Source organism: Stenella coeruleoalba (genome assembly GCF_951394435.1).
Source record: "Stenella coeruleoalba genome assembly, chromosome: 14".
Classification (NCBI taxonomy): domain Eukaryota; kingdom Metazoa; phylum Chordata; class Mammalia; order Artiodactyla; family Delphinidae; genus Stenella; species Stenella coeruleoalba.
The window spans coordinates 69,327,590-69,340,092 of NC_137160.1; positions in this window are offsets into that span (position 1 = coordinate 69,327,590).

Sequence of the window (12,503 nt, forward strand, 5' to 3'; positions counted from 1 at the left end):
CAGCAGACTACGAAACACAAGGGAGGCACCAGATCTCAATCACTGCTTAAACCCTCAGCACCCAGCACACAGTAGGTGCTCAATAACTGTATGTCACACAAGCCCATGAGGATAGACAAACACTTTCAACAGCTCCATATGGCACGTTTTATAAGCCCCACTTCACAGATGGGGAAACTGAGCCTCAGAGAGGGAAAGGGATGATCTCAATGTCACACAGCTGCAAAAAATGATTCACCTGGGACTCCAACCTCCGAAGAGAGAATGAGAGAGACAGCCTTAGTTGAGCAATTATTATGTGCCCGACACAGTGCCAGGGGCTGTGCATGCATTACATCGCCCCCAGGTTACTGTGCACCCGCTGTGTCCCTGTCGGACTTACTGACACTGCTGGATTCCACACAGCCAGAGCTCTAGACGGTTACCTCACGCGGCAGGAACCATACCTGTCTTGCTCCCTGCTGGGTCCCCAGAGCCTAGAGCAGCACTTGGCACAGAGTAGGGGGTTCGAAGGTCATTCGTGGCACAATGAGTGTCCACCCCAAGCCAGGCCGGGCGCCGCATCGTGCAATTTCCATATGTAAGTCCACCATCTTCTGTCACCATCTCCCAGGAGTGCACCCTGCAAATCAGCTGAAAAGAGAAATTGATTAAATTAAAAAAAAAAAAGAAAGAAAGAAAGAAAGAAAAAGAAAAACAAAAAAGCAGTGACAGCCGCGCCAGCCGCAGCAGCATCTGCTGAGTCAGATAGGTTATCCATCCGCAATAATCCACGGCTCCTAATGGAGCGATCTCCCTCCTCCAAATACATAAATTAATAAAGGCGTGCAGACGAAAGGACAGCCAAGGCAAAGAGGCCTCCGGCTGGGAAAAGTCGCCTCCCCAAGACCGATGCCCACATCTGCTGCCGAGGTGGGAGAGACGGGCGCCAGACCCCAGCTTCCACCAAGTGCGCTGCAGCCCGCGAGGCCCCTACTCCGGAGTGGGTCCAGTGTGCACACCAGCTGTCCAAGGCAGGCCCTGGCTCCCAGGGGCCCCTGACGGCGTGTTTGATTCTTAACCCAAATCGTGCCCCAGCGGCCGCTCTGTTAAGCAGGCCCAAGTGGCAGGAGGCTTCTGTGGGAGAACTGGGGGCCTTTATCGCTCGCGCTGGCTTGTTGGCGGAGCCCCTTGGCCGCACTTCACAGGCGCCCCGCGGAGCCCCCTAGGCGGAACCTTCTCGAATCCCACTTGTTGACGGCGGCCTTGTGGCAGGATTTAATGGTGGAATAATATTTACACAGCAAACTCCTCTGGAGGTGTCCTAAACATCGTAAAAGGGATTTTCGGAGCTTAATGAGCGTTAGTGAAGTCAAGACAGGATAATGCGGCAACTGGTGACTCTAATCTGATCTGGCACCTTCTACGCAGTAAGACTTAGTGGGCGGGGCCATTTGGAGGCTGGCAAAAGTCGCTTTTCCCCTCTGCTTCCCCTCCTCTCCCCCTGAAATCTGTAACACAGTTAGCAGCACATGGCCTGCGGGGGCCGCATCTCAGCTGCTGTAGGTGCCAGCAAAGCCCAGGCTTAGGCCCATGGGTCCATTGAGGGACTTTTTAACAGGTGAGTGTTAGGGAAGGAGCGGGCAGTGGGGGAGATAGACCTCATCACGTTTTCTTTCTTTTATCTGAAGGCAGCACAAAACTTCTAAGCATTAAAACAAAACAAAACAAAACAAAACAAACCTTGGATTTTAAAATGTCGATAACAGATTCAGTTTCGTGCCTGTGGGTCAGAAAGGCCACAGCCACAATCCATTCCTACATCTGAACCAGCAAAACTGCTCCTGGGAAGGTGAGCAAGGCCTCAGATACACAGGCTCTAGAGTTGTCGCTTCAAATCCCGGCTCCGCCATCTCCTGGCCGAGTCACTTCCCTCTCCAAACCTCAGTTCTGTCATCTGTAAAATGGGAATGATGGGCCGTACCTATCATGGGGCAAGAATGTGAGTCAAATACATAGAAAGCCTAGCACTGGAGCTTACATGGAGTAAAGAGCTCATAAAGACGAGTTTAAAAGTCTTTTCTGACCTCAGTCTTCTCATCTGTAAAATGGGACTGCTGTTACCTCTAAGAATCAAATGAGATAAACTGGCACAGTCTAGCTTGGATTCAGATCTAAGAGTCCAGCTCCCAAAGCCAATTCCTGTTACGCCCTTTGCCTTCAGTTCACTGTGACTGGCATCCGAGAGGCTGCCATAGGGAACAAAGTCCCCCAGAACTGAGAATTCATTCCTTCACTTCCCCATAACCACAGTCAGATCCTGAGCTCTGCATCTTGTTGATACAGGAAGGGAATCTGTGCAGAAGCAATGGCAGACTGTGTTGTCTAGGACTTGAGAACGAGGGAGATCCTTCAGAGGTCTCTAGCTAGGTTGCTCTGGTTACTGGGAGTTAAGCAGTTGCTTGGTGGTGTGAATTTGGGGGTCCGAGCTGAAGGCAGTAGACAGCTCTGACCAGTGCAGTTCTGCATTGGAGGGGGCCTTGTGAGCTCCAGGCTGACCCCTTGGACCCACTGGGGAGTCCTCTGGGCCTATCCTGTGGTGACTAAGCCTGGTTTTGAATCTTCCCCTCATTAGCTGTGTTCCTGTGGGAAATCGACTTACCCTCTCTGACCTTCAGTCTCCTCATCCACAAGAAGGGAAAAGGAAAGTTATCTCATAGGGTTCCTGTGAGGTTTGAATGGGATGGTGTGTATAGAGATCCTGGCATAAAGTATTCTTCACATCAAGGACTCATGACCCCCACTATCCTCAAACCTATGAGCTTAGAGCCTGAGATTTAGAAGAAAGAGCCAGATGTCCATTTACTACTCTCAATTTAGAAAATCCCAGAGAAGGCCTCTGATTGGCCTGTCCCTGTCATGCAACTATCCTTTAGCTTACAGGCAGACCTCAAGAGATATTGCAGGTTCGGTTCCAGACCACCATAATAAAAGTGAATATCACAATAAAGTAAGTCACATATATTTTTGGTTTCCCAGTGCATATAAAAGTTACGTTTACACTATACTGTAGTCTGTTAAGGGTGCAATAGCATTGTGTCTAAAAAACAATGTATATACCTTAATTTAAAAATACTTTATTGCTAAGAAATTCTAATTATCATCTGACAACACAGGAACAGCCACAAACCTTCAATTTGAAAAAAATGGAGTATCTGTGAAGTTCAATAAAGTGAAGCACAATAAATAGAGATATGCCTGTAATTGCTGCATCCAAAGGGCTGGCTGTGGTTACATTATAAGGGTTTTTATCTTAAGATAGGAAGAGTGGGTGCATTTTCTGGAAGGAGAGAAATAATAGTCACTGAAGACCATTTCAGTGGCTCTGTGACCATGGTTAAATTTCTAAACATTTCTGAGTTTGGTTTGAGGTCTGTAAAATGGTTGAAAAGATGTCTACTTTCTGTTGAGTTGTTTTGAAGATGAAGCAGAAGAAACCACGTGGCAAAATGCCTGGCACATGGTCCAGCTCAGTAAGTGTTTGCTGAATCCTTATGAAGCCTGTCTTGATTGTTGGTACTATTAATCCCAAGGCATCTTTAATGATTAGTAATCATATAAGAATAAGGAATAATTTACTCAGTCATCAGTTATCCTTTTCCAGGTGTTCAGAGACAGAAAAATGCAAGTAGGAGATGAGTTTATATGTACGCTTTAAATTTCTAAGATTAATTTATTTTTCATATCATTGGTCTAAAAAAATCGAATGGGAGTGGTGAAGCTGATGGATTTTGTATTAAACTTAGATGGGTCCACATTTTTCACTAACATTTTACTATAAAAAGTGTCAAAGACAGAAAAATTGAAGGAAGTTTATAGCAAACTTCTCATGAAAGTTTATTAAAAGTCTGGAACTTTTTATAAAGTTTTTATCCTCCACCTAGATCCCACCATTAGCATTTATATACTCTATCGTGTCTATCCATCTATCTAACCCTCTATCCATCCATTAACTCATCTTATCTTTTATGCATTTCAAGCAAACATTTCAGCAATGCAATATCAATACGTGTTTACAGTTTTTATGTAAAAAAGTGTATGAATGTATTGAAATGCATAAATCATAAGTGGGGCTGACACTGAATTTTGTCAAATGCAAAAAACTGTGTGACCCAAACCTCTCACCCCTCCCCAGAAAGTTCCCACAGCCCCTTCCCAGTCAATCCTTGCCCTGACCCCCAGAGGCAAGCACTGTTATTATTTCCCACCATCTATTAGTTTTGTTTTTTCTAGAATTTTATATAAGTGCATACAATTTGTACTCTTTTCTGTCTGGTTTCTTTCATTGAACATGAAGTTTTGGAGACTGACTCATACCATTATATATATCAGCAGTTTGTTCTTTTTACTCTTGCGTAGGACTCTACCATGTGAACATACCATAATTCATTTGTTTGTTCTCCTGTTGATGGTCACTGGGCCATATCTAGTTTTGCTTTAAATAAAACTCCTATGAACATTCTTATACAAATCTTTTTGTGAACTTGTTTCATTTCTCTTTGTAAATACTGAGTTAAATTTCTGGGTTATAAGGTAGGGAGGGGTATGCTGAGTTTTATAAGAAACTTTGTAAGCTTTTTCCTAAAGTGGTTATACCATTTTACAGTCCCACCAGCTATGTATAAGCTATGTATAAGAGTTCCAGTTGCTCTTCAACCTCATCAACATTTGTTGTTGTCAGTATTTTTAATCTTAGCCAACTTGTGAGTGTGCATTAGTATCTCATTGTGTGTACAGGCCATTTTTTTTCTTAACCAGAGCCAAGTTCTCATCCATTTCATAAAATGCCTGAAGTGGAAGGACCCTTATTTTACAGATAGGAAAACTGAGGTCTAGAGGGGAAAGAGATTGGGCCAGTATTTCCCAGTTGTGTTAAAGGTAAAGCTAGACTAATAATTCAGGCTTCTGACAACTGATCCGGCGCTCACAATAAGAATATGTCATTAAGTTGAGCACCTACTATGTGCCAGGCGCTGTAGCAGACTCTCTCCTATTTACTATTTAAATTATTTCATTCAGTCATTCATCTAGTCATTCAACAGACACTCACTAAGCTGTTCCCTGGGCTCTGCAGGTGCAGAAACAAACAATGGAACCATTCTGGCCTCCTCCAAGGAGCTTACATTTGAGTACACGAGAATCTTTAATCCTTAATCAAAGCAGTATTTTTTGCCACTTTAGACAGAGTAAGACCTACATGCATTAATGCATCAAATGTGCCTTCTTCAGTGTAAAGGGAGCTGCTGTAAGTACTTTGGGAATCTTGATTACTAGCGCAAAGAGGGTCCTAACTCCAGAAAATATGTATTTTTACTCCTGTCCATTTTGTTTCCAAACTTGGGCCACTGCACAGCACCTTTTCTCCTGGAAGGGTTCTGCTAAGTGTCCCCTGAGGAAAGTTAGATGTCTAAGAGCCCAGTTCTCTACCTCATGGGAAGAAAATCCTCACAGAGAGAGTGGGATCTTTTCTCAAACTTACTCACAGAAAGCCTCTGGGGTCCAGTGAAACCTGTTTGGTTTTTTTCCTAAAGTCAACTGGGAGTGGATTTTTAGTCTAAGGAAGAGCACCATACAATTTTAAAAGGAGAAGAGACCTTAGATATTATGGCATCTAGGCCTGGCCCTGCCACTCGCCCCCTCACCATTTACTCAGCCCGTCTCTGCGTAACAACTCTGAGTCCTTATATAAACTCATTCTTAGTCCAGAGCTTTGTTCAAGATTTTTCTCTGCTAAGAGCATTCTGTCCCCTCCCCACCCCACCATCCCCTTTTGCCTGAAAAATTCCTATATGTTCCTCAGATTGCAGCTTAAATGTCACCTCCTTCAGGCAGCCTTCCTTGATTACCCCCACCCCAGCTGGGTCAGACGGCTTTCTTGGGTTCCCACTGCTCCTTCTGCTTCCCCTAACAGCACTAATCACTGCACTGTACAAAAGTCTGTTCAGTTCTCTCTCCCCAAGGAGAGCAAGCACTGTGCCTGATTTCTTTACCATGAATTCTCGGTACAAACACAGGGCCTGGCACATAGTAGGTGGTCAAAAAATGTTGATTGAATTATGACTGAACCCAGTGGCTTCCACACCCTCTCAGTCTCCTCTCAGATCCAGCTTCTTTGCACACAAAAGTCAACCTAACAGCGGCTGACGCATCCTGGCAGGTATCCGGTTCCCTTCTCATGACTGTCCCCCTCCTGACTCATTTCCCTGTTAAGCAAGCAAGAGCCCAGAGGGCCCTGATCAACACTGTCAACTTCCTGAGGCTGCACCATTTTAATAAAAGTGATGGGGGAGCTTGTGATGGGGCCTCCTGCCGTGACCCCCATAAGATAGTAAGACAGGGGTAATACAGTACAGGCCAGCAGCTTCTACCGCAATGTCATAGCAAGGATCCCAGGTGAAATGCACAGGAGATGTAATTACAGGTGAGGAGGATTATGAGCGGATAGGAGCCACAAGCTACTTCCCCTCCCCCTCGCTCCCTACCCCAGCTGCCCTCCAGGTCCTCGGCAAGCTGGTCAGGTACCTGGTTCTGTAATGAGTTTAAGGGTAAAAGACGGATGGGGCTCAGTTACTAGAGAAACTATGGCCCGCATTCTCTGTTAGGGAGAGCACATTTCAACTGGGCCACGTTCTCCAAAGAATATTTTCTGGCGGGAAAGCCCTTCTGCTTCTACTTGCTCATTACAGTCCCTCTGTGACTTCGTAAATTGTACAAATGAGGAAAATGAGGTTTGAGACCCAGAGCAGGTGTCCCTGAAGTCAAAAACGGCATACCAGTCTAGGTTCTATGCAGGAAACAAGGTCCAGTCTAGGTATTTTAAGCAGGATGGGATTTAATACAGGGATTTAAGTGCATACAGAACTACTGGAAGGAGCAAATTCTAGGTTAAGCCTCTTGGAATAACTCCCAGAAAATACAGAACAGAGGCACCTGGACAGCCGCTGCTGGAATTATGCTGGAAGCAAGAAGCTGCGGCACGTCCAACACCACTGCCTCTAGAGACCCAGGATGAGGGACGAAGACACATGGTGTCTTGCATTTGCATGACTAGACTGTCAGGAGAGTCTTGCATTTGCGTGACTAGACTGTCCAACAGCTGTGGCCTCGAGCCACCAGAGTGTGGCTTCACATCAGCTTCCCAAATGTCACATCAGTGCCTCTCATTGGTAGGGATGAATTCTAGCTGCAAGGGAGTCAAGAAAGATCAGTGCTGCCTTTCCCTCCTCTTCAAGCTGCAGGAGGTAGAATGGAAATTCAGGGAAGCCGCCCAGAGGACCTGACACATAGACAGGAAACCTGCTAAATCCCAGCTCTGCCACCTTCTAACCGTGTGTCCCTTATTGTCACTATGACATGGTAATATGGACAGCCACCTTATAGGGGTTCTGAGAGGGCTAAATAAGATGACGTGTGTACAACTCTCAGTGCAGAGCCTGGAATATCTTAAGTTCTCAACAAAGGGTAGGCAGTGAGACTTTTATCATTACTGTTTTAGAAAAGAATAGTCCTTCCCCCACCAAAAAAAAAAAAAAATCAGGTTACACAACCACGCATAATAACTTCATACTACTTCTGGGAGCAAGAAATCCATGGAGAAATATAATTTGGATGCAGTATTCTTGACTTTCCAGGTCTTTTTTTTTTTTTTTTTTTTTTTTACCTTTTTGAGAAAATTGGAAAAGCATACTTTTTGGGGAAAGCCTATGACATGGTTAATCGCCCTCTGTAGGTCAGCTCAGGGAGGGGGACAAAACATCTGGGGAAGAAAGGTTATCAGTACTAGTGGGCAGAACATCTTCATCTCCAGCCTGTGTTTTGGGAGAATGAAGAAGTGTAAGTTTGTCCCTAGGGAGGGGGCTGGGTCTGCAGAAAGAGGAGAGAAATAAGAGTCAGGCAACCCTGTGGGCCCTGCCCAACACTGATTCCTCTGAGCCGCGTGACCCTAGGCAAGTCACATTCCCTCTTGGATCCTCCACTTTCTCATCTGCAAAATGGGGGCCATCACTTTCACCTGCTGGATTGTTATGAAGACAAGAAGCCAGGTCAGACATTCGATGTTCTGTTCCCCGGTCACTACCCACGGGCCACAGCTTCCTGCCAAAAATCAGCAGGATTTGTGAGCTCAGGCCAAGGGAGAAGGTGTGGGGGTAGCCAGCCTGGTGGAAAGAAGTCTGCTCTGGGCGTCTCTGCCTCACTGAAGCTGGATCCTACACCTGCAGCAGCCAGAGCATCTTTTGTAAAGAAGCCAACATGTCTTTCTCCCATCATTGGTGGTGGAGGGAGAAGAAGAGAAACTCTCACCAGGCAGGAAGGGCAGCAAGACACACTTTCCTACCATGGTTTCGCAGGGTCAGGTATCAAAGTACCTGCTTGCAGGTAACCAGCACCATCAGAGAGTGAAGCCAATATAGGGAAGAGAAAAGCCACGCACGGAAGTGGCTGGGTCTCAATCAGAAGATGCCTTCCCCAGCCCTGCCACTCCGGACGCAAGCTGCCAGCTCCCAAGATGAAGGTCCCCACCCTGCTTCAGTGGCGAAAGTCATTAGGGAGCATCCAGGGCCCATCTTTGGCAGGAATGATAGCTGGACACCAATTTGGGCGCCTGAGGATGGTGGCCCGAGAGGACCAACAGGACGCAGTGGGGAGGCCCGCTCAGCCCACCTGGCAGCCGGACCCAGACCTGGCTGTCTGGACCCAGACCTGGGTGTCTGTACCATATTGCTCACCGTCTGGCAAACGGACAGATTTTCACAAACCAGATTCCTCTTCACATGCCTGGGCCCTTCCTGTCCAACTGTTCCAGCATCTGTTTCTCTTAAAATGTATTTATTACACCGAGAAGCATAATAATGGGGCTGGGTCTGAGGCCTCGGAGGCAGTGGCAGTGGCTTCCTCCCAGGGCCTCCTTTGGAAGAGATTACATTGGGAGAAATGGTGCAGTGCTCAACCTGGCGACAGCCTGCCTCGGTCACTGGGGTCTGGAGTCACTAGACATTGGCCCAGAGTATGAGGCTGAAGGGGAAAGGCCATGATGGTAGCTGAGGGCTCGGACCGGAGTCTATTTGTGAGTAGTGTGGCCTCAGGCAACTTCCTGAACTTCTCAGAGCCTCGGTATCTTCCTCTGTGAAATGGGGGTAGAGCTACAAGATCTCCAAGGTGATTTATTTCTTGTTTTGCCTCTGAGTGCTTCAAAAAGCTCCTGCTTATGGAACTCAGTCTTACTTGGACACCTGAGAATATGCATTTCTCCGTGTATTCATTCATTCATCCATTCATTTGTTCATCAGACTGTTCAACGAACAAGCTATCTTCAAGACACTGGTGATATGATGGTGCTTAAAAAAAATTACCAAAGCCCGTTTCTTACCACTCAGATAATTCAAGTACATTTGCAAATAGTCACGGCAACTAGGATTCCTGGGGCTGTTTACCGTGTGCCAGCCATGGCGCTCAGCACTTCACAAACATCGCAGCAGCCCTGTAAGGTTTCTCTCTGTCTCTCTAGGGGAGATGGGAGAAACTGAGGCTCAAGAAGGTGGAGCAACTTGTCCAAAGTCACAAAGCGAATACACGGACAGCAAGCACATTCGGACAAGGATTTCACTACAGGCTGACACCTTGGGTTCTCATTTAAATGCCTCGGCAGCTACAGAGGTTTGTCACTGCCCCGATTCTATCTGATTTCTACAGCAGCCCTATGGCGTGGCTGGAGAGGAAGGTGGGTCTCACATTATGACGAGGCCCAGGGGTGGAAAGTGGTTTCTCCAAGGTGACAAAGCAAGTCGATGGCAGCACCACCTGTAAACATAACAAAACAGAAACCAAACAACGAAGCAAAGCCTTCTACCACTCACCCGTTGGTTCTCTTACTTAGTAGAGACCAGCTATAGTTGGCTCCACGATGCACTTACTTAGATTTTACTATCTCTGAGTCAGGACTCATCTTACAATGAGTGGTGTGCCATATTTTAATTAGTAGCTTGTTTTTTTTCTTCTTAGCAAGACATCAAATAATGGTGCATATTACAATCAATGGCATGTTTAGCGGAATGAAATCTGGTGTTTCCTGAGCACCTAGTAAGTATAAGAAGTGTGCTGGGCATTCTTCCACCTTGTCCTCCTCACTGAGGGAAGAGGCCCCAGGCAAGCTGAGATCCTTAGGGGCTCTTGGGAACATAGATTTTAAGTGTCAGTGTTTGGTTCCATTCACCATGTCCTGACCCTCCAACTCTGTCCACAGAATGGGGTTTGCAGACAGATCCCACTTTGAGAGGTGATGGTGGAGGTGGCAATAACCATCTCCAGACTCTCAAGAGCCCTCACTGAGGGGTCTCTGAACCTCAGTCCAGGCACTGGGCCCTCAGTGTCCACTCAGACACCTTCCCAAGCCTCCCAGGTCCACGTAGACTCAGCGGGGTTGCCAGCAATCTCCACCAGGAGCGCAGAGATGGCGAGCCTAAGCACTGCCCCTAGGAGCTTTGGGAATAACTGAGGTGGAATGATTTCGCCAGCTAGGCCACCGCTGCTGACTCCTGAGAGACAGAGGAGGGAGGAGGGCAGGAGGAGCAAGTGACTGCGGCCAAAACACAGTGACGGGCTAGTTTGCTCTGGGCAGGCACCAAGCTGGGAGCGGAGCAGTGGCACTCGAAACTGATCGCCCCTGGTAGGAAAATCGACACTCCCCACCCACTCCCCACTGCCAGGACTCGGGGTGGGGGCCGACATGGAAAATTAAGTCACAGCACCAAGGTATCTAAATATTTGGAGTACATGTGGGTAATTTACCCCTTCTTGGCAGTCTGTCCCTTAGACAAATGGAGTAGGTAGACATCTTGGGAGAGAGGGAAACCCAGGGAGGCACATAGTAGGTGATCCGTATATGGACACATCTTTTGGGAAGCAGGCAGAATTGCAGGGTAGAGCCAGGAGCTGGAAGGGAACTCAGAGGCCGAGTCCATCATATTCTTCCTTTTACAGATGAGGGTGAATCATCATAGTCACACAGCAAGTTCCATCACTGGCAAGGTGGGCATGCAATGGCTCCCTTCTCCTAGTATAGTGTTTTCAAGCCCACAGCATCAGAAAACACACACACACACACACACACACACACACACACACACACACACACAGTGGCTTTCCCATCACAGAAGCATTTCAAGTAAGGGATTGCCAAGTAAAAAGTTTCCAAAGATCTTTAATACTTACATTCACCACAGTGTACCATAGAGGAGTAGAACCTCAGAGAAAATAAAAGCCGTCATTGACTATAATCAATAGCCTCTGGTTTAAATGAAGTAACATGTTTCTTTATTGCAGGATTTATCAGAGCATTTGAAATGATGTTGTGCATTCCAAAGCAGTAAGTGGGGATACGGATGGAAGGAGGCTCCAAATGAATGGATTTGAGCACCCAGCATATTATTTTCACTCCATTATGAATTTTCCTAAAATCATTTTTAAATTTTGATTTGTAATGCTAGGATGACAAAGAATAAAACTAAATAAAAAAACATAGCATCTATTTATCCATCCATTCATCAAGCCAATCACCTATCCATCCATCCGTCAGTGCACATCCACTAATTAATCAATTAATCCACCCACTCATCCATGCATCTGTCCACCCACTCATCTAACTATCTGCCTTTCCAGCCATACTTCTATCCATCCATCCATCCATCCATCCATCCATCCTCCAAGTAGTCACTGATCACCTACTATGTGCCCCGCACTGTACTAATACTAGCAGCTTGCCGTGGGAAAGGGGTACAGATATGAAATAGATACACTTCTTGCTAATGAAGGTACTTAGAGTTTGTCAAGAAGAGGCAAGGAGCAAACAGACCCAGCATGTGCTAACCTAACCCACTGTGTGAACTGGCTCAGTTGGTCCTGACACAACCCTGGGAGCTAGGAGTTCTTACTCTCCCCATTTTACAGACCAAGGAACTGAGACTCAGAAGAGAAACAACTCACCAAAGGGCTCTGGCTACTGAAAGGCAGAATCAGGACACAGACTGTTCTTCCCACCCATGCGCTCCCACTCGGCTCATGTTTAAAGAGGGGCAAGATAGTTCAGTGCACACTCCGTCTAGTTTCACGGTTTTGTCTACATGTTCAATAAGCAGTTATTGTGTGCCTACTGTGTGTGAGGTGCTCTGAGTGCTGGGGCTACGGCAGTGAGCCTGACTGAGTTTCTGCTCTCAGGAGCTTGGAGGACACACTTCACAGCGGGTGACACGGGCTATGCTGGGGTGGGGAGACGGGGAGGTGAATCCCCAGCCAGCCCTGAGTCCGCCTTGCCAGCTGCAGGCGGCTTGCTGAGGCCTTCTCTCTCTGCCTGGGGGTCTCAGGGCTGATGCTGAGCTCCGGGAACAGCTGCCTGGGAATCAGCCCCACCGGCGAGACCATGCCAAGGCCTCTTCTGAGGGCATGAAGGAACTTTCCAGCATGAGCTAAGG